At 43.4% G+C, this 23,310-nt stretch overlaps 1 protein-coding gene, 3 non-coding genes and 1 pseudogene across 4 annotated transcripts in view; 2 read left to right on the top strand and 3 right to left on the bottom strand.

Annotated features, from left to right (window-relative positions):
* LOC134338864 (histone H2A type 1-like) overlaps positions 1-23,310 on the bottom strand; it is a 597,857-nt pseudogene that overhangs the window by 47,958 nt on the left and 526,589 nt on the right.
* The window catches only part of LOC134339082 (histone H2A type 1-like), a 318,239-nt gene that overhangs the window by 38,470 nt on the left and 256,459 nt on the right, over positions 1-23,310 (top strand). The window lies entirely within an intron of this gene.
* Positions 11,171-11,252, bottom strand: trnal-cag (transfer RNA leucine (anticodon CAG)). Its single transcript has one exon. It is a non-coding gene; the product is annotated as a tRNA-Leu (tRNA).
* Positions 18,550-18,631, top strand: trnal-aag (transfer RNA leucine (anticodon AAG)). Its single transcript has one exon. It is a non-coding gene; the product is annotated as a tRNA-Leu (tRNA).
* trnat-agu (transfer RNA threonine (anticodon AGU)) lies at positions 19,379-19,452 on the bottom strand. Its single transcript has one exon. It is a non-coding gene; the product is annotated as a tRNA-Thr (tRNA).

Raw genomic sequence — 23,310 nt, 5'->3', positions numbered from 1 at the left:
GGACTGTTAGAGAACAAAGAAACCAGCGAATACAGGTGTGAACAACAGGAATTCTGCAGATGCTGGAAATTCAAGCAACATACATCAAAGTTGCTGGTGAACGCAGCAGGCCAGGCAGCATCTATAGGAAGAGGCGCAGTCGACGTTTCAGGCCGAGACCCTTCGTCAAATTGGTGACTTGGGTGCACAGGATGGTGCAGAATGCATTTGGCAAGTTTGGTTTTATCAGTCAGTATATCGAGTACAGGAGCTGGAATGTCATGTTACACCTGTACACTGCGACCACACTGTGCTGTGTACAATTCCTGTTGCCCAGCTATAGGAAGGACGTCGTGAAGCTGGGAAGGGTACAAAACAGATTCAGGAGGATGTTACTGGGACTGGATGGCTTGAGATGTCAGGATAGACTTAATTGGTTGTGACAGTTTGTCCTTGAAGCAAATAAGATTGAAGAACCTGATAGACATTTATAAACTCATGAGTATAGATTAGGTAAATGATCACAGTCTGTTCCGCAGGGTAAGGGAGACTAAAAGTAGAGTTTGGAGATTTGAGGTTAAAGAAGAGTGTTTTTAAATGGACTTGAGCAGGGTTTCCCCACAAAGGGTGGTGGGTTTATAGATTTACCAAACAAACTGTAGAGATGGAAACAATTATATATAAAAGAAATTTGGATAATTCCCTTATCACGTGTGCATCTTCTACACCTGGAGACTCACCAGGCTGGGTGTAAAAGAAGAGATAACATTACAACATTGATAAGAGAGACCATCACTACAGTAATAGGGATATCTGAGAAGATTCTTTACATGAGCCCATGTGTGCAGATCTTATAAATATAGGTGTATTAACATTGTATGTCTTGCATATATTTAATGAGGTAGTCTTTACCGCTTCCCTGAGTTCCAGAGATTCACTACTCTCCGACAGAAGCAGTTTCTGATAGTCCCCAATGCTTACCTGGGGAGAGAATTCCACAGATACACTATGGGAGAATCAGTTTCTCCTAATCTCTATGCTAAACCTATTCCTCTGAATTTTGGCTCTGTATCTCCCAGTTTTGGTCTCACCTACCAGTGGAAACAACCTTCCTGTCTCTTTCTTATCTATCTCTTCAATAATTTTATATGTTTCTCTAACATCCCCACTCATTCTTCTGAATTCCAGCGATGTCAGTCCCAGGCAACTCATCTCGTCATTGGCAAACTCCATCATCTCCAGAATCAAGGTGGTGAACCTTTTCTGCAACGCCTCCAAAGCCAGTATCTTTCTTCAAGAAAGGAGACCAGAACTACATACAATACTCAAAGTTCAAGGCAAAGTTAGTATCAAAGTACATATACATATGTCACCATATACAGCCCTGAGATTCATTTCATTGCAAGCATGCTCAGTAGCACAAAATAATTGAAAGCACACAAAGACTGACAAACGACCAATGTGCAAAAGATGACAAATGGTGCAAATACAAATAAGCAAGGAAATAAATAAATACTACTGAGAACATGAGCTGGAGGCTCCTTGAAACTGAGTCCGTAGGTTGTGGAATCATTTCAAAGTTACGGTGATTGCCAGTTCATCCGGGTACAGCTCACCAGCATGCTGTACAGTTGCAGTAGAATCTCCCTGCTTTTCAATTCAAAACCTCTAGCAATCAAGGTCAACATTCCTTTTGCCTTTTCGATAACCCAATGAGCCAGCAAACCAATCTTTTGCACAAGAGTTGATTGTGGATTTCAGGAACGGTAAGGTGAGGGAAAACAAACCAATTCTTAGAGAGGAATCAGAAGTAGAGAGAGTGAGCAATTCCACATTCCTGGGTGTCAATATTTCTGAGGACCTAACCTTGACACACCACATTGATGCAGTTATAAAGAAGGCACGACAACAGCTATATTTCATTAAGAGTTTGAGGATATTTGGTTTGTCAACTAAGGCACTCAAAAATGTCCACAAATGGAGAGCATTCTGATTGGCTAAATCACCGTCTGGTATGGGGGAGGCTACTGCACCAAATCGAGGTAAATTGCAGAAACTTGTAACATTTTTCAGCTTTGTCATGGGTACTAACCTCCATAGTATCCAATACATCTTCAAGGAGTGGTGCCTCAGGAAGGTGGCATCCGTCATTAAGGATCCCCATCACCCAGGACATGTCCACTTCTCATTGTTGCTGTCAGGGAGGACATACAGAAGCCTGAAGCCAGAGATCTGTCTATTGTTGCCCACACTGCTACAGGGAGTACAGAAAAATCTGAGATGTTGGCTGGTCTTGGAATTTGAGTTAGAAATAGAGGTTCTGTAGATGAGGGTAAAGCAAAACTATACCCAATATTTCAAGTGCAGCCTCACTAAAGTTTTGTATAACTGCAGCACCAGTAGTGAGGACCAAGAAGGTATAGACAATGGAGGCAAAAGAACACTTAAAGGACTCTTTTGCGTCAGTGGACTGGACTGTATTCAGGGATTCACCTTTGATTATGAGTGAGTACACAACAACTGTCTCTCATTGAATTCAAACCTTTGTGGATGAACCAGGAGGTTCATGGTCTGCTGAGGCTACATCTCTGGCATTTCAGTCTGGCAATCCAGGTCTGTACAAGAAAACCATGTACTTGCAGAAGGCTGTTTCAAGAGCCGAGGGACAATTCCAAGCGAGGTTGGAAGCAACATCGGATTAATGTCAACTCCAGCGGGGTTTTCAGGTCATTACTTCCTACAAGCTCAGCATCTTGATTGGCAGTGATGCTTCACTCCCAGACGAGCTCACACTTTCTTATGCTCGCTTTGAAAGGGAGAATAAAAGTATTTATGAGGATCCCTGCAGCACACTGTTGTCTCTATCTTGGAAGCAGACATCAGGCTGTGTTTCAAGAGGGTGAGCTCACGCAGAGGTATCATGCCCCGATAGGGTATGTGGTGTACCTCTGAAAACATGTGCCAACCAACTGGCAGGGGTGTTAAAAGACTTTTTCAATCTCTCATTGCTGCTGTTGGAAGTTCAAAAGTTATACCAGGGCACAAGAAGAGCAGGGTCAGCATTCTTAACAAATATCATCCAGTAGCATTCACGTCTATGGTGAAGTGCTTTGAGAGGTTGGTTATGGCTAGCAAGGACCTAGACCCACTGCAATTTTCCTATTGCCACAATAGGTCTATGGTGGATAATAACTCAATGGCTCTCCACGTGGCCTTAGATCACCAGGTCAATACAAATACCTATGTCAGGATGCTGTTTATTGACTTGCTCAGCGTTTAACACCATCATTCCTGCAGTTCTGATTGAAACTTACAGAACCTAGGTCTCTGTACCTCCTTTTGCAACTGGATTCTTGACTTCCTAATGGGAAGACCACAATCTGTGCAGATTGGTAATAACATCTCCACCTTGCTTATAATCAAAATTAACACACCTCAGGGATATGTGCTTAGCCTACTGCTCACTTTCTCTACACCCATGACCATGTGGCAAGACACAGCTCCAATGCCATCCATAAATTTGCTGATGATACAACTATTGTTGGCTCAGTGTGTCCCCGTCCACTGTGAAAGCTTGACAGTTCTGGACATGTCCCGCTGTCCTACCAGCAGATAGTATCTACACTGCTGCTGCTGGAGACTTTCTGATCACTGTAACCATGCGGTGATTGACAGTGGTGAACTCAGCAACGGTAATGGTTTAAATGGTTCTTTTTATTATCAGAGAATGTATACATTATACAATTGAATGTCAAGAGTGGGTAATTTGACTATCTCATTGGACAGCATTAATGTGTGGAACTTCTGTGGTGTAGTGTCAATTGTTATCCAAGATACAAGTGTTCATTATCATTATACATCCAGGCAGAATAGAAGAAACAATAGGCTCAGCTGGCAGGAAGATCCAGAACCAGATGAGATTCAACAAAAGTGATCTGTTGAAGAACAAAAAGTAATGCAAGAAGTTTGTTTATCCCATGGAGCTCGAATTAACATTTTAATTCACTAGAAGTTGGACCCAGTTCTTTCTTTTAGTCCTCAGTCCCAACTATTCCCATTATTTACTAATATATGCAGATCAGCTGGTTCTGGACATCGGACCTGATTGCAGTATTCCTCCTCAGTTGGTAGAGAGTTACATGGTCTATTTATCAGAAAGATAAGTTTTTCATGCAATATACACTATATTTTCCACCCGAGCCCCAAATCATTAGCTTTAGAGAGCAAGATCTCAGCTGTGCCTGGGAGGTCCAACACACCCATTCCTGGAGCCTTTTGACCACTGAACGCTTGCACGCCTTTCAGTACAACGTTGGACTCTTGGCACCTGCACACTCGATTCGGAGTGATAGTAAATTCCGAAGCTCACAGATTTCTGGGTAAGGACAGTGCCATTGAAAGTGTTTACAAAGCGGGCCTCTCCGCTGTTAAATGTCACCAATCCAATTAATAGTTTTATGAGAACTCAGTAGCCAGGTTTAACACAATAAGCGCCTACAAACAATATACAAAATGTCAGCATAGAGTGTGTCAACAGTGAAAATCAACCTAATATTTTTCTCTGTCAATCAGATTCCAAATGTTGCTACTCTGTCATTCATTGCCACACCCTCTGCTGTTTTCCTGTTCATCATCATATGCTGCTAACCCTACCACTGTCCAGAGTCCCAAACTCTGCCCCGTGCTGACCCATCTCTGGTTTCTGATCCTGTTCCACTGAACATCTAATTAATGATTCTCCATTCTTCTTTCAGACTTTAGAGGACAGTGGTGTATTCTAACAACCCAGCTGCAGGGTCAGAAATGAGAGACTGGTCAGCACAGCACAGAGTTTGGGGATCTGGACGAGGATAGGGGAGAGTGAAAAGTTAATAGTCGGGCTGGATTTAAAAGGAGTGTCCTAGAACAGAAACTCTGGCAGGGACCAGCTGAGCTGAGTTGACTCTACTATACATCTAAGTGTTGTAGATTAACTAAATACCTGAGACAAAGTTTAAAATAGAATTGATTTATGTGTCACACATCTAGAATATTAAACTCCAGTCCCATTAATGGTGAACATCAGCAGAAGAAACTCCTCCCATGCCCAGTGACCAGGGTGCAGAATTGGGTGTGATGAACAGCAGCTATAATTGTAGAGGTTGAGACCAACAGTCACTTTTGAATTTGCCTCTTGAATCAGCAACCACAATGGTTAAATATTCAGTATGCAGCTTATTTAAACTTTTCCCCCAGTGTGAACCTAATAGTGTGTCACAAGATGAGATGATCGAGTGAATCCCTTCCCACATTCAGAGCAGGTGAACGGCATCTCTCCAGTATGAATTCTATGGTGTGCCAATAGGTGAAATTAGCAAGTGAATCCCTTCCCACAGTCTGAGCAGGTGAATGGTTTCTTCCCAGTTTGAATTGACTGGTGAGTCTGTAGATGGGATAACTGAGAGAATCCCTTCCCAGAATTTGAGCAGATGAACAGCTTCTCCCCAGTGTGAACTGACCGGTGTGTTTGTAGATGGGAAGAGTGAGTGAATCCCTTACCACAGGTGAATGGTCTCTCCCCAGTGTGAACCCACTGATGTACCTTCAGTTGAAATGTCCGAGGAAATCCCTTCCCACAATCTGAGCAGGTGATTGGCTTGCTGTACCTTCAGTTGAGATGACGAGTGAATGACTTCCCACATTCAGTACATCTGAATGGCTTCTCCCCAGTGTGGACTCGCTAGCGTACCTTCAGTTGAAATGACTGATGAAATCTCTTCCCACGGTTTGCGCAGGGAAATGGCATCACCCAAGTGCAAACTGATCGGTGTGTCTGTAGGTGGGATGAACAAGTAAATCCCTTCCCACATTCAGAGCAGATGTATCCCAGTGTGAACTAGCCATGTGTCAGCACATCAGATGGCTTAATAAATTTCGTCCCACACCCGCAACCAATGAACACTCTCTCCCATATGAACTCTGTAGTGTGTCTGAAGGTGTGATGACCGACTGAATCTCTTCCCATATGCTACAGTTGAACAGTCTCTCTCCCTTGCAAACTCAGTGGTGTTTCTGCAGGTGGGCTGACTGAATGAATCTCTTTCCAGAGAGAGAAAAGGTGAACTGTCCCTCACCAATCTGAATTTTTGATGCTTCTTCGGCTTGGATGACAGCATGAATCACTTCCTGCAGATAGAGCAGAAGAACCATCTCAATGTGGTGTGAACTTGCTGATACAACCTCAGTCTGGATGAATGAGTAGAACCCTCCCACACACAGAGAAGGTGAACGGTCTCTCCTCAGTGTGTACTCACTGATGTTCAAGGCAACGTTCAGTGAGTGAATCCCTTCCCACACTGAGAGAAGAAAAACTATTTCTCCCTGTATTCAATTCTTCCTAGCAATTCATCAAGTTGGATGTCAGATGTAGTGAGTCCCTTGTAGAGTCAATGCAGTTGAGGAACTGATCTCCAGGGAACAAATGCTGGTGTGTTCACAGCACTCCGGTTGCTGTGGATTACACTGAGTCAAAACAGAAAACTCCATTTGAGAGACAAAGCACATGAGATTCTTCTTCATCTCCAATGATCAACAACACATATATTGGTGTTACAAAGGAAATATCTGTACAGAGACAGCAAAACTGCCTTGTAGTATATGAGATTCCTGTGCACAAATTCTTTGCTGTCTCTAACCTGTAAAATGTTTTACAAAAGACATCAATAGGTAGAACAAATGTGATTTTCTCAAGAACTAAAGCTGATGGAAGGATATTGTTTTTTTTTTAATTTTCCCATGCAGTACTTATTTAATATCACTGGTATTTGTCTTCAAATTTGACAAGAGGAATAGATAGAGTAGACAGCCAGCGCCTCTTCCCCAGGGCACCACTGCTCAATACAAGAGGACATGGCTTTAAGGTAAGGGGTGGGAAGTTCAAGGGGGATATTAGAGGAAGGTTTTTTACTCAGAGAGTGGTTGGTGCATGGAATGCACTGCCTGAGTCAGTGGTGGAGGCAGATACACTTGTGAAATTTAAGAGATTACTAGACAGGTATATGGAGGAATTTAAGGTGTGTGGGGGGGTTATATGGGAGGCAAGGTTTGAGGGTCGGCACAACGTTGTGGGCCGAAGGGTCTGTACTGTGCTATACTGTTCTATGTTATTTACATTTTCATTGACTCAGTGGTTGACTCTCCATTTGAGATTAACTCGGAACTATGTTAATTGTTCCGAGCTTCTAATTTTTGGATTGAGATAGCTTAAGTTCGGCAGTGTTTGGGAGATCCATCCACTCCCATTCCTTCCGCCTGCCCCTCCAAACACGCACGACAGAACGTCAGGGAAACCACTGGCTCTGTAACCCATGGCTGCCTGTATACCCAGAAACCTGAGGTGCGAGAAACTCATCAACCTGGTCACGGTCCCAACGATGAGCATGCGCTGCTAAAATGGCGCCAGAACCTTCGCTCATCTGCAGAAAGCTCCTCGGGACCCCGAGTACAGACCGTGAGGCTGAAAGTGATGGAACGGATCCGGGATGCGATACCACGGTGTGTCCAAGCTCACAGAAATTGTCCCTCCAGTGGGCTGCAGACACCGAAGGTTACAAAACCCCTGCCGAAAGCCCCGCGCCTACCTACAGATGATCCTACAGCGTTTAACCTCTACTGAGCATTGGTACCTTCTGCGACCCATGCGCCTGCGCACTTAATCGCAAGGTCACCCACGGCTGATTCTAAAGGTGGAGGCCTGTGGGTAAGCAAGGTGCCCGATGTCTGCACGCTCCCAAGATCAATATACTCAATGTGGCCTACAGTTCTGATGGAAGAGCTACAGAACTTAATCCTCGGTACCTCCCTCTGCGACTGAATCCTTGACTTCCTAATCGGAAGACCACAGTCGGTGTGGATTCGAAATAACTTCGTCACCTCATTGGCAATCAACACTCGTGCACCACAGGGAGGCGTGCTTAGCCCACTGCTCTACTTCTCTACACCTATAACTTTGGGGCTAGGCACAGCTCAAATACCGTTATATATTTGCTGATGATACCACCATTGTTTGCAGAATTTCAGATCGTGATGAAAGGGCGTACAGGAGCGAGATAGTTGAGTGGTGACGCAACAACAATCTTGTACTCAACGTCAGCATGACAACTGCTGATTGTGGACTTCATAAACGGTAAGACGAAGGAACACAAATCAATCCTCATGTTGGGATCGGAAATGGACTGAGTGAGCAATTTCAAGTTCATGGGTGTCAATATCTCTGCAGACCTAACCTGGACACAACATATTCATGCAGCTATATACAAGGCAAGCCGTCGAATTTCATTAGGAGTTAGAGGAGATTTGGTTTGTCAACTAAAACACTCAAAGACTACTGCATATATCCGGTGGAGAGTATTCTGATTGGCTGCATCACCGTTTGGGTGGGGGGGGGGGTGCATAAGTTCGAACTAAGTTGCAGAAACCTGTAGAATTAGTTAGATGCATCATGGGTAAAGCGACAGTACTGTCCAAGACATCTTCAAGGAGCGGTACCTTAGGGCAGCGGCATCCATCATTAAGGATTCCCACCAGCCAGGACATGTCCTCTTCTCATTGCTTCTCTCGGGAAGGAGGAACAGAGACCTGAAGGCGCAACACTCAGCGATTCAGAAACAGCATCTTTTCCTCTGCCCTCCAATTTCTGACTGGACTTTGAACCCATAACATTACATCATTTACTTTTTTTTAATTTCTGTTTTTTTTTCTGTGCACTACTTATTGAAATTAATTAATTAATAGCCATATATACATCTAATGTAATTCAGTTTCTTTTCTATATATGTATTTATCATGTATTTCATAGTTCTGCTGCCGTAAAGTTTAACAATTTTCACGACGTATACCGGAGATATTAAACCTGATTTTGATATTAATAGGGATTCCGTGTGTCAACTGTCGAAGACCAGCTGATTTACACATTCAGATATAAAGAACAAGAGATTCTGCAGATTCCTGAAATATAGAACAACACACACAAAATGGTGGAGGAGCTCAACAGGTCAGGTAGCATCGATGACAAAGAATAAACAGCCGAGGCTTCAGGCCGAACGCCGTCACTAATCACAGAATAGTGAAGGGTCTCAGCCCAAACGTGCTCTGCGTAGATACTGCCTGACCTGCTGAGTTCCTTCAGCATTCTGCAGGGAAAAAAAAACACAATCAAGCACAATTTTTTCAGTCAAGCAGTTCCCAAATATTGCTGAACTTTCATCTATCGCCACATCCTGCTGGTCTGATTCCCTCCATCTCCACCCCGTAAATACTGGCCCTACCATATTCTGAAGCTGCAAAGCCATTACTTGTGCTGGAACCTCTTTGGTTTCTGACCCTGTCCATCAAAGAGTTATCCACCATTCTGCTATTACAATTTAGAGGAGAGTGGTGTATGGCAACACCCGAGCTGTAGGAGGCACAGCCTTTGAAATCAGTGAAAATAACCCATTACATTGAAAAGAGCAGGGAAGAAGTTGTTTAACGGTCCCTAACATTCACGCTTCACACAGGAATATTCGGGACAAAACCTGGGTGAACTCGTCTTTATCTGCAGTCCGCAGAAAGTCATGCAACAAATTCAAGATGAACCTCTTCACTGAAAGAATAGTGGCCAGTTGCAATCTGTCATCACAGGGAGAGCAAGAGGTGAACAGCAGGGATGGATTTAAAAATATTGACATGAGTAGTGAACAACGGGATTTCCTAGCCTCTGTACTGCATAAGAGTCTTGTGACAGAGACAGTAAGCACCCGAGACACGGGGTTTGAAATAGAACTGAATTATCTGTCACAGATCCAAAATATCACGACAGGCTGGTTTTCAAAAGGGTGAAAGCACCCTTGGGGAGATGTGGACGAATGCAAAGATATGACAGAGCACTTATAGGCCAGACTAATTATTTTAGACTGTCAGGTTCAAATAGATGACATTTCTGATTAGCTTGTTTTGCCTTGTTATAGCGTTTGTGCAGTGTAAGGTTGTTTTACGGTGACAATCGTTTAGAAAATAGGGCCGTGATTTGCTTTATAATCTTGTCCTGGTCTTACTGAAAAATTGCGTTCGAAAAGTATTTTCAGCTGAACTCCGACTAGTTCGTTGCATTTTTCAAGAAACCGGTCAGACAGCGTTACAGAAATAAGCTAGGATACAGTTTGATGTCAATTACTTTTTCGCCCACTACTTCTGATAAATAGAGGCCACTAAATATTTATAGCTTTTGGGATATGTAGCTGTAATTTAGCTGCGGTGCTACATTTTGGTAGGACTAATCAAAATAGGACGTACATGGTGAATGGTAGGACATTGAAGAATGCGGTAGAACAGAGGGATCTAGGAATAATGGTGCATAGTTCCCTGAAGGTGGAATCTCATGTGGATAGGGTGGTGAAGAAAGCTTTTGGTATGCTGGCCTTTATAAATCAGAGCATTGAGTATAGGAGTTTGGATGTAATGTTGAAATTGTACAAGGCATTGGTGAGGCAAAATTTAGAGTATTGTGTACAGTTTTGGTCACCAAATTATAGGAAAGATGTCAACAAAATAGAGAGAGTACAGAGAAGATTTACTAGAATATTACTTGGGTTTCATCACCCAAGTTACAGAGAAAGGTTGAACAAGTTGGGCCTTTATTCTTTGGAACGTAGAAGGTTGAGGGGGGACATTTAAAATTATGAGGGGGTAGATAAAGTTGACGTGGATAGGCTTTTTTCATTGATAGTGGGGGAGATTCAAAGAAGAGGACATGAGTTGAGAGTTAGAGGGCAAAAGTTTAGGGGTAACATGAGGGGGAACTTCTTTACTCAGAGAGTGGTAGCTGTGTGGAACGAGCTTCCAGCAGAAGTGGTTGAGGCAGGTTCGACGTTGTCGTTTAAAGTTAAATAGGATAGATATATGGACAGGAATGGAATGGAAGGCTGAGTGCAGGTCGGTGGGACTAGGTGAGAGTAAGAGTTCAGCACGGACTAGAAGGGCCGAGATGGCCTGTTTCCGTGCTGTAATTGTTATATGGAAATCCACCCATTCACAGGATCCCCCGTCCACTCTGGAGTGTTCGGCTGTCCCACAGTAATATACATGGCTATGACACCAATACTCGATTGAAAACGTTTCGGAATTTACCGCAACTGAAATCCTGGCGGAAAAGAACAAACACATGTACTCGCGATGGCAGTGGTGGGATTCGAACCCACGCCTCCTTGGAGACTGGAACCTGAATCCAGCGCCTTAGACCGCTCGGCCACACTACCACGTCTTTTAGCCATTATACGGTGACGTGGATTTGTTGACCATGTTAATCTGCAAAGTGTTATATCGTCAGCTGAAGCTTTGAAACATTCTTCGACACACTGTGCTTGAGAATTCATGCATTTTCCATTTTCTTTCCAACCCAAAGATGACCAGAGGGAACAATGGTACAGAGTTGCCTCTTCAAACTGCCGGGTAGCAGCCAGGTGTCAGTGCGAGTATTCTCAGCATACAATACATATGGAACATTAAGGTTAAATATTCACATTTCCAGCGGATGCAAGGAGTAAAATCACTCCCTGTCGACCTATCTTGTCACATTCAGAGACCTTTGAACGTGTACTCCAAAATGTTGCAAGGTTTTCATTCACATGAAGTAATCCCAACTACCGTATCCTAACATTTCAAATTAAAACCCTCACATTCACAACGGTTCTCGAATATCTATACTCAACCCTTTCTGGGATATTTAATGCCATTCTAAAAATCACCACCACAAACCACCAATATGACTGTAACAGATTTTATGAAGTTGTTTTATGATTAAATAGGATGACTTGCAATTGCACGCACATGAAACTGTTCCGCCAGCACTCTTCTGCCGGTTGTCCTCCAATTCCGAGTTTTCAATTTAAGAAACATCTTCAAACAGTATTTATGTGGGGTTGAGATTACAAGTGAACTGGGCACTTCAGTGACTGTGAAGCGACAAATTCCAGGTTGTTTCCTGAGCCACAGGAAATGCCAACATCCGTGCGCATCAGCAGGTTGTAGGCTACCCAGCCCTGTCATTCAATTACGTCATGGCTGATCAGATTGTATCCCCAAGTTCTCCCTTCCACCGATCTTGTCAATATGTTGCTTTCTTTGTGTTAATAATTTATTTCGTGTCTTATGCATAATCGAGGACACTGTCTCTTCCTCATTTTTTTTTCTCTGACGATGTGCTGGGAGAAATCCGATCATCTGATTGACGTGTTCAATGAATGTCTCGATCACTTCAAACCATGCCTTGGACTGTTAAAATCTCCACCATCGCACGATGTTATCAGCCACTCGAATTCTGACCGTGTTTATCATTGTAACGAGTGCGGAGAAAATACCACCTCTGGAATCAGAAGCCTTTTTACTCGCTACTTGATCACTGGTTAGTAGAAGGCCAACATGCTTGCCATTGCGCCATACAGCCCACAAGCACAGACATTACTGCAGAAAGATAAACTTACTAAAGGGGAAACTGCAATTTATGTCACGTGAATTGGGCTTTCGCTGTTACAATGGCTTCCCGTAGCTCGTGCCAATTGATTGCACACCAGAAATCTCGCCCCCAGTAGTCTCTTAATCTCCTGATTTAATAGGATTAGAGTTTGGGGGGAAAATCTGTTTTGTTTCGAAGGCATACGCTCATCCACGCAGATCTTGATATCTGCTTGACTTTCTCGAGGGTCTTCAACCAGGCCATTTGAGGAAGACAGTTGTAACAGCCGTGGTATATTCATTCACATTCTAATACAAATGCATAAATAGGCTCCAGTTCATCGATGACAGCAGTGCTGTTAACGTTCATCCACACCGCTTGTTCCTAACTTCGCGGTCCTCATCACTGTTGCTGCCATCCTCAGTCTGTGGTATTCTTCTGGGAGTAGAAGTACAGCTTGGTGTTCGGATGTGCCAAAGTCCAGGTACATCATGGCACGGTAAACATTGTTGATGATGGTGTAACAGTGATCAAGTGCTCAGCACGTGACAAGTTGGTGATAGTTGGTCAGAGACTTCCTCAAGTGACCTGTTTGAAGACCCTCGGGATGATCACAGTGCGCTGTCTAGTGATTGTTGATCGCGGTGCTCTGCTCTTGCAGTACTTGCCTGACGACTGTCAAGGCTGGAATGTACATCACTACCAGGATGATGTCTAAGAGCTTCCTCGGCAGGTAGAATGGATGAAGCTTGATTACTGGCTGGTCTAGGTTTGAGGAACAGGTCTGAAACAGGGCTGTCACATCTGAGCATCATAATGAACGAATCATGAAGCAAACACCGTTAGCTCTGTCATTACCTGATGCTGCCGTCCTGTCCATGCAATGGATGCTCTAGCCCGCGGGCTGGAGTGCTGTTTCCAAATTGTTGGACTGCGCCATGTCGCTGTAAAGCAGAATACACAACAGTCGCTGATGTCCGGCTGGTACTGCAATCTAGCTCTGCGGTCTTCAGTTTTATATTCCAGATATGGTATTTTCGTCAGGTTGGCAGTGAACACCTACCTCTTGCTGCATCTTCTGAGCTACATATTCAGCTGTATTATCTTCCTATTTCTGCCTCGATAGCACACTGTATGGGTATCAATCTGGAGATCTCCACCCTGGAGAAGCTGTCCTTTAATTTAACACCTTACTCCTTGAATTCACTTTGTAGGACCTCGTCACCTTTCCCACCCATGCTATTGTTACCAACGTGGGTCACGACCACTGACAGCTTATTTTCCCCCTGAAGAATGTTATGTACTCTATCACGACGTCCTTGACCCTTGAATGTAGGAGGTAACATGCCATCCGGGAACCTTGTTCTCGTCCACAGAACTTTGTCGGCTCTCCGAACAAATAAATCCTCTTTCACTACAGTTCGCCTCTTCTCGTCCTTCCTACCTGTCACAGAGCCTGACTCAGTGCCAGAGGCCTGTCTGCTAGGTCGTCAGCAGACCCTCCTCTACCACCAACAGTCTGCAAAGGGATATACTTGTCATTGAGCAGAGCTGCCTCAGGAGTGCTCTGTCCTGGCTGCCTATCCCCTTTCCATTTTCTGATGGTTAGCTAATTACGACGTCCTACACGTTAGGTGTAGCGACCTCCCCATATCACTTGCCAACCAACCCCCCCCCCCCCAGCCTCTTTAACGATCCCGAGGTCATACAGCTCTAACTCTAGTTCCCAAACACTGTCCGTAAGAAGCTACAGGTGTCGGTCACTGGAGGTTTCATTGTCTTCCCATATCCCACAAAAGGAGCACTCCATTGTCCTGACTTTAATCCCCACTGCTCTAGTTCTGTAATAAGAAATAAACTGATCAGATCTTACACTGATCGCCTCTCTCTCCTTCTGAAGGTTCTTGACGCAAAGACTAAACTCTCCACTCGCAATATGGCCGCACCGTTAATGGCCACTCTTTCAAGCCACGGTCTTCTATATATTGGCCCTTGACAAGTGCTTAATTGCGCCAACGAGTTTCGCAGAGTCCCAACAGTCCCGCCCGCTTTTTGAAATGTGGTGCTTACTCACTTTAAGCAACAGAAATCGGGCTAAGCTCAGAGAAGACGAAGGAAGGGCAAGGGCAGTAGAGATGTCAGGAAGTGACGAAGAAGACAGATGTAGCGAAGGGGAGGTGATATTCAGTGATAGGAGTTGTATGGCGGAAGGCGAATGCCTCATTTCTGGGAAATGGAAAATTCACCCTCGAAATGAGGATTGCAGTGATGGAGGCAAGTAGACAAGATTTCAATAAAAGTAGGACGGCAGAATTTAAGGTATTGCTGAGTTTTGAATGTGGACCTGTTTCTGATATAAATCTGATAAATAAACTAAGGATTTGAAATAAAGTATCGGTAGATACTGTGGACGAAGGAGATGCAGCGCTCCTATTGTCTTGTAAAGACAGGAAGCACCGTGAGAAAGCTTTAGGGCTTAAGCTGTGAGAGGAAGGAAAGCAATCCTAAGAGAGTAATCACAGGAGTGCCTATTGATGTATCAATGGACGAAACTAAAATTAAGTTAGTCAGGGGAAGAGTTGCGAAAGCTAGAAATTTAAATGGTTTTACGATGGAGTTAGGGATTAAATTTGATGGAAAACAAAGACATTCCTGGATAGAGTTAATTTAGCTTATAAGATTTATATAGTATGACCCATGTGAGTTGTTTTCAGCGCCAGAAGTTTGGACACGTTGGCAGTGTCAATATGGTAATTTTGGAGAAGGCATTAGGCAAAAATGTAATTCAAAGTGAAATTTATTATCGGAGTACATATAGGCCACCATATACAACTAACCCTGAGATTCTTTTTTTTTTCCTGCGGGCATACTCAGCAAATCTATAAAACGTAACTGTAAATAGGATCGATGATCAACAAACTGTGCAAATGCAAATATAAATAAATAGCAATAAATAACAAGATAAAGCGTCCTTAAAGTTAGATCATTGGTTGTGGGAACTCCAGAAATTAAATAAGTGTAGTTAACCTGTTTTGCTCAAGAGCCTGACGGTTGAGGGTTGTAACTGTTCTTGAACCTGGTGGAGAGGAACTTAGCTCTGATCATGCAGGGTGTCCTGTAAATAAGAAAGCTGTGGTAGTTCAGTCTGTTCAGGAAGAATTAGGTATATCATATGCAGCGACTCTGCAGAAAGTACAGAGGACGGTGTCAATAGATCTATTAATATCCAGAATACAGAGAGATTAGAGTCAGTGTGTAAAGTACATGATTTTACAAGAAAGAAATCTTTGGCTGTTGATAAATTAACATTTGTCACTTTCATGGCAGATGTAGTAAATCTGACAGCACAAACTAAAAGTTGGACAGAAAATAGTAAAATTATATGAAAAGCTGCAGAGAAACTTCATGAGATAAAATATTTAATTGTAGAGGGAAGGGTAAATACAAAATAATACCCAGACTGAAAACAACAGGAATTCTGCAGTTGCTGGAAATTCAAGCAACATACATCAAAGTTGCTGGTGAACGCAGCAGGCCAAGCAGCATCTATAGGAAGAGGCGCAGTCGACGTTTCAGGCCGAGACCCTTCGTCAGGACTAACTGAAGGAAGAGTGAGTAAGGGATTTGAAAGCTGGAGGGGGAGGGGGAGATGCAAAATGATAGGAGAAGACAGGAGGGGGAGGGATAGAGCCGAGAGCTGGACAGGTGATAGGCAAAAGGGGATACGAGAGGATCATGGGACAGGAGGTCCGGGAAGAAAGACAAGGAGGGGGGCGGGGTGACCCAGAGGATGGGCAAGAGGTATATTCAGAGGGACAGAGGGAGAAAAAGGAGAGTGAGAGAAAGAATGTATGCACACATTCTTTCTCTCACTCTCCTTTTTCTCCCTCTGTCCCTCTGAATATAGCTCTTGCCCATCCTCTGGGTCACCCCGCCCCCCTCCTTGTCTTTCTTCCCGGACCTCCTGTCCCATGATCCTCTCGTATCCCCTTTTGCCTATCACCTGTCCAGCTCTCGGCTCTATCCCTCCCCCTCCTGTCTTCTCCTATCATTTTGCATCTCCCCCTCCCCCTCCAGCTTTCAAATCCCTTACTCACTCTTCCTTCAGTTAGTCCTGACGAAGGGTCTCGGCCTGAAACGTCGACTGCGCCTCTTCCTATAGATGCTGCTTGGCCTGCTGCATTCACCAGCAACTTTGATGTACCCAGACTGAAAAGGTGTGTTGTTAATGGTCAGAGAAGTGTTAACTTTTTTTTCTTCTTTTGCTTTACTTTTTTTTCTCTTTTCCTTCTATGTTCCTCTTTTTAATCTTACAAAGGAATGCTAAAAGTTTGTTTGCTAATAATCAAGGGATTTTAATGGTCCTCGTGCTAAGTGGGGTTATAGTGACACGAATGTGAATGGGATGGTGATGGAAGACTTTCTGGAAGAAAAGAATATGGCGTGTTTGTATGATACTGTAGGTATCGGTACTGCACTTCACGTTGGTCTTCCAACCGCCAATAAACATTACTAAATGAAGAAGAACCGCAAGCAACGGCTCGTGCGATCTGAAGCTTCGCAGAAATGTTCCGGCAGGATGCCTGGTTCGTGGAGCGATTTGAGAATGTCATTCCAATCAGATGAATTCATTGGAGGTTCATGAGGAAAATATAAATCCTCGCAACCATAAGCAGTGATACATTTGCAAAGGAATCCCGAGCGCTGCGGCCAAAGTGCAGGAAATGGCACTGTGCTTCCAAGGTTGTTAGGCGGAAAACTGCTCATAGGATCTTTCCCGGAACGGCGCGGGTGCTGCAGAAGATCGGCGTCGCCCGGCCCTCTATACGAGGGGAAGGGCACGCGACATTTTCTGATCAGACCGAAGATGCTGCTGCGTGAAAGAAAGAAGGAGAGCGCAGGAAAGTTTTTTTTTCCCATAAATTGCAGGTTTATCCTCAGGAAGTTTGCCTTTTGCACTAAAGCCGGTGCCTGTGGGCTCTTAGGCGCTATGCTAACGTGTTGAACCTCTACTGATGAGTGATCAAGTATGAGTAAAAAGGTTTTTGTTTCCAGAGACGGCATTTTCTCTGCACTCGCTACAATGATAAACTCGGCCAGAATTTCGAGTTGAGGATGACGTCACGTGATAGCGGAGAATCTAAAAATCCAATATATGGTTTGAAGTAATCGAGTCATTCACTGAATACGCCATTCAGATGATCGCATTTTACCCGGCGCATGGTCACCCGTGGTATTGGTCAGGAAAAATGCGGAGGAGACAGAGTCCTGTATTATCACATGACGAGAAAAAATATTAATAAAAAGTCACATGTTAACAAGATCGGTGGAAATGATTTGTTGGATAGACAATCTGATCAGCCATGACGTAATTAAACGTCAGAGCCGGGTAGTCTTCTTCCTGCTGCTGTGTACAAATGTTTGCTTTTTCTGTGGTTCAGGGAAGAACCTGGAACTTGACGCCTCACAAACTCACGTGCACAATTTATCTTGTAACTACTCCCGCCATAAGCATTGTTTAAGGATGGTAATCTTCATTACTTTTCAAATTAAAAACTCTCATTTGGAGGGCAACCCGGCAGAAATGCAAGACAATACGATTTAATCATAAAACAACTTCATAAAATCTGTTTCAGCTCACATTAGAGATTTATGTTTGTGTTTTGGAACGGCTTTAAATATTCGAGAAAGGGTTGAGTATAAATATTCGAGAACCGTTGTCAATGTGAGTGTTTTAATTGAAATGTTAAGGTGCGGAAACGGGGATTGGTTCATGTGAATGAAAAGCTTGCAACTTTTTAGAGTACACTTGCAAAGGGCTTTGAATGTAACAAGATAGGTCGACATGGAGTGATTTTACTCTTTGCATCTGCTCGAAATGTGAATATTTAACCTTGATGCCGCATGTGTATACTGAAAATACTCGCACTGAGATCTGAACCACTCTTCTCTGTGGCCTGCTTTGGGCTGGAAAATGGAAAATGCATGAAGTCTCAAGCACAGTGTGTGGAAGAATGTTTCAAAATTCAATCAGATGACACAACTCTTTGAAGATTGAGGTGGTCAACAAATACACGTCACTGTGTAATGGTTAAAAACGTGGTAGTGTGGCCGAGCGGTCTAAGGCGCTGGATTAAGGCTCCAGTCTCCAAGGAGGCGTGGGTTCGAATCCCACCACTGCCATTGTTAGTTCTTTTCCACGAAGATTTTTGTTGCATTGAATTCCAAAATGCTTTACAGAACAAAATGTTCAACTATGTTCAAGGGCAAGAATATTACTGTTGGACTGCAGAACACTCCAGATTGGGCGGGGTATGCTGTGGATGCTTGGGATTCGTGGCCTCTGTTTATCGAACATAGCGGGTGTAAAAGTATATATCATATATATGTAAATGAATTGGCAGTATTAACATAAAATAATCTGCAGATGCTGTGATCAAAACAACACTCACATCACGCTGGAGGAACTCAGCAGGTCGGGCAGCATCCGTGGAAACGATGAATCGACGTTTCGGGCCGGAACCCTTCGTCAGGACAGTATTAACATCTAGCTCATTTTATTAACGCCATCTGTCGGATTTCTTGAAACATGCAGCGAACTATTCAATAGGAAAGACTTTTGAAACGCAGTGTGAAATCGTTTCTCAGTAAGATCATAACATGTTCATAAAGTAGATCACGGCCGCACTTTGTAAGCCTTACACTGTAAAAACGCACTAACAAGGAGAACAAGCAATCGGACATGTAATCTATTTGAACCGTCGTCCTGTTTCTTGTTCCGCAGACACCACCACCAGACCTGCACCGGTTTTGACGAATTTTATACACTGTACTATTGTTCCATTTCTTTTTTTGCGGCATTATGCTCAGTAAAGTGTAATGCTTTCCTGACAGGAGCCTGCATCACATAGCAATTCACCCCATACTTAAAGGCTCCGCTGGGACTTGAACCCAGGATCTCCTGTTTACTAGACAGGCGCTTTGACCAATTAAGCCACGGAGCCCTCGCGCTATCCAGCAACTGTAATAGTGATAGTTCACTTGCGTTAACTTCTCTTCTTCGTCTGCTAGCGAGGGAGATGTTTCAGATTCAGACTGTCAAGATGAGATAAAACAAAGTAAACTGCACTGAGAGACTCACCCCAAAATAGTCTGCATGCATGATATATGTTCCTGCTGACACCACAGCTCGCTCGTTTTCAGAACATTGCTTCAATTCATAGATAACCAGCCGGGAGGCAGTGGCAGATCCACCAGCTCCTCATAATTGCTGAAGGGCTGTCACCACTTACACAGAGAGAACAGTAGTAAATGTGTGCTGACGGTTTGGTGAGTTTGGAGAAATCTGCTACTCTGAGGATTGTTGTGAAGTTCTTTTATCAATAGGATGAAGGAATAAAGTTGCCCAGAGCTGCTGATAACAGGTGTTAATGTGTGCAGGGAGGGTGGCAATACGCAGGGAAAAGGGAAATGCGTTAGCCGGCAGATGGGTTTTAACGAGCACAATGTGGGAAACGCGCAACATTACTCAATAGGTGAAAAATTGAACGGCAGGACGTCTCGGGTCAGATATATGGGATCACTTCTTTCGGTGATATTACTGAGCGTCAGAGAAAACAATTCTGAATTTCTCAAAGGTACCGTACGCACATGCATGGCAATAACTGGCTTAGGTCCTGATGCCGGTACGGAGACTTAAACCGCCTGATTCTGGGATCCACTCACATTGTATCCGCGAGGACCATGTTAAAGGCCTTGCTAATGTCCATGTAGACAACATCCGCTGCCTTGCTTTCATCGACTTTCCTGGTAATTTCGTCAAAAAATTCTATAAGATTGGTTAGACATGACCTGCCACAGACGAAACTACGAGAGATGATTGATAAGTTCATGGCCTAGCGTAAACGGAGTCAATTTTCGGAAACCTAACACACTTAGTTTTCAACATAGTTCCCTCCTACCTTTACACACTCAGTCCAGCGGTCGTGGAGCATACGGATCCCCTCTTTGTGGAAATCGGTGTCTTGGACCTCCAGAAAGTGGTCCACAGCAGGGGTGATTGATAAGTTCCTGACCTAAAGTAGAAGAAGATGAGTTATTAACGTCAACCTTTCTGCATAATCACTCAACGAGTTGAACCGCATGTGCATGTAACGACAGCCGTATAACTCAGCTGAGAGGTGTGAGGTTGAAAACATGGATCAGTGGTTCCACAGCAAAGATCTCTCATTCAATATCAGCAAGACTCATGAGATGACCATTGACTTCAGGAGGAGGAAGCCTCATGAGCCAGAGTATCATAGGTCAACAACTTTAAATTTCTGAATGTTATTTTTTCAGAAAATCTGTACTGAGTCTAATACGCAAGCTCCATTACAGAGAAAGCACAGCAGTGCCTTTACTTTCTTAGAAGTTTGCGAAGATACGGCATGTCATCAAAAACTTTGACAGTCTTCTATAAATGTATAGTATAGAGCAGGGGTGGCCAACCTTTTACATTCCACGCGTCAATTTTTTTTTTCACGCACGAGTTCAGATGCGCCATACAACTCTTGTACCCCTATTCAATTCTTGTAAAAAGACGTTAATATAGACATATTAAGCATTTTACGTGATATATTGATTTAACATAACGGTGGGTTGGCAAGTTTGCAGATGGCACAAAGATTGGTGGTGTTGTAGATAGTGTAGAGGATTGTCAACGATTGCAGAGAGACATTGATAGGATGCAGGAGTGGGCTGAGAAGTGGCAGATGGAGTTCAACTCGGAGAAGTGTGAGGTGGTACACTTTGGAAGGACAAACTCCAAGGCAGAGTACAAAGTAAATGGCAGGATACTTGGTAGTGTGGAGGAGCAGAGGGATCTCGGGGGTACCTGTCCACAGATCCCTGAAAGTTGCCTCACAGGTAGATAGAGTAGTTAAGAAAGCTTATGGGGTGTTATCCTTCGAGGGATAGAGTTTAAGAGTCGCGATGTAATAATGCAGCTCTATAAAACTCTGGTTCGGCCACACTTGGAGTACTGTGTCCAGTTCTGGTCACCTCACTATAGGAAGGATGTGGAAGCATTGGAAAGGGTACAGAGGAGATTTACCAAGATGCTGCCTGATTTAGAAAGTATGCGTTATGATCAGAGATTAAGGGAGCTAGGGCTTTACTCTTTGGAGAGAAGGAGGATGAGAGGAGACATGATAGAGGTGTACAAGATAATAAGAGGAATAGATAGAGTGGATAGCCAGCGCCTCTTCCCCAGGGCACCACGGCTCAATACAAGAGGATATGGCTTTAAGGTAAGGGGTGGGGAGTTCAAGGGGGATATTAGAGGAAGGTTTTTTACTCAGAGTGTGGTTGGTGCGTGGAACGCACTGCCTGAGTCAGTGGTGGAGGCAGATACACTAGTGAAGTTTAAGAGACTACTAGGCAGCTATATGGAGGAATTTAAGGTGGGGGCTTATATAGGAGGCAGGGTTTGAGGCTCGGCACAACATTGTGGGCCGAAGGGCCTGTACTGTGCTGTACTAAAATAAAAAAATATAAAAACACGATAAACATTAATTACCTTCATGAGACTTTTAACAAATATATTTTGTCTTCTTTTGATTTCTTCCTTTTTTCTTAATCACATATTCTTTCCTTAATTCAGACCCAAGAACTAGCTTCAGATTTCATTCTATTTCAGTCTGATACTGTATTGTGTTTTATCGTGTCTATTGAGATCACGTCTTCTATTATTGGAGAAACTGTTTTCACGAACAATGCGCAGCTGTTTTCCTGACGGACCTGCTGTAAATAAGAATTCATTTTCCCTCTGTTCATTGAATTCACACTTACTATCACTTTCTGCTTTTCCTTTGCTCATTTTCTTTTGCACTGTGATAGGTGTACTGCACAGTAAAAACAAGGCTTAATATTCGAAAAAGTACAAAACTGCAAATGTTCACAAAGGACAAACAAAGCATCACTTCGCAGCACAGGAGTGTCAATTGTAAACTGACTGGCAAAAACCTGGGACGCACCGCTGGCGCCTCAGGATCAAACAGGTATCAAACGTGTATTGAACAGTTATGGAACGACTGCAGAACAAAAGTCCTTCATTCCTAGTTTGACTCATTGAACATTTTTTAAAAATTGAAAACAGATTGATGTGAAAGAAGATAACATTCGCCAAAAGATGTGCACTAAATAATAAAATCGCTAAAAATAATTGCTAAGTTTCAGATTTATTCTCGGTAAAACCCATTTCTAGCTCTAACCTACTTGAATTCCTGGTATAGATTTTTTTTTCTATAAATCGGTTTTTGGTTAATACTTTTAGCATGAGTAGGCTTACTTTTTTATTATTATTACTGGGATGCAATGCGCCACTCCTAATCAACCAATTCGCCATTTTTGGCACATGTGTCATAGGTTGGTCATCCCTGATTTAGAGTATAAGAACAGAAATAGGCCAATCAGTCTATCAATCTTTCTCCGTCATTTCATCGTAGCTGAATCAATCAGATTCTTCTGCCTTCTCTCTGTAATTTTTGACATCCTGACTAATCAAAAACCTATCATATCCCATTTTTTATATACTCAGTGGCTTGGCCATCATAGCTGTCTGTGACAATGAATTCCACTGAATAATTGCCCTCTGGCAAAACAAATTCCTCCTCACCTTTGTTCTCAATAGTGGTCTCGCTATTCTGTGGTTGTGCCATCTGGTCCTAGACTCACTCACTACAGTAAACTTCTTCACCACATCTACTCTATCTGGGCCCTTTAATATTCGAGAGGTTTCAATAAGATCATCCCTCATTCTTGTAAACTTCAAAGAATTGAGACCCAGAGCCATCAAACGCACAAAATTCATTTACACTTCC

This window comes from Mobula hypostoma, chromosome 28 (assembly GCF_963921235.1).
Source record: "Mobula hypostoma chromosome 28, sMobHyp1.1, whole genome shotgun sequence".
NCBI classification, from domain to species: domain Eukaryota; kingdom Metazoa; phylum Chordata; class Chondrichthyes; order Myliobatiformes; family Myliobatidae; genus Mobula; species Mobula hypostoma.
Note: the sequence above shows the minus strand (reverse complement) of the source record. Positions and strands in the feature narration are given on the sequence as shown.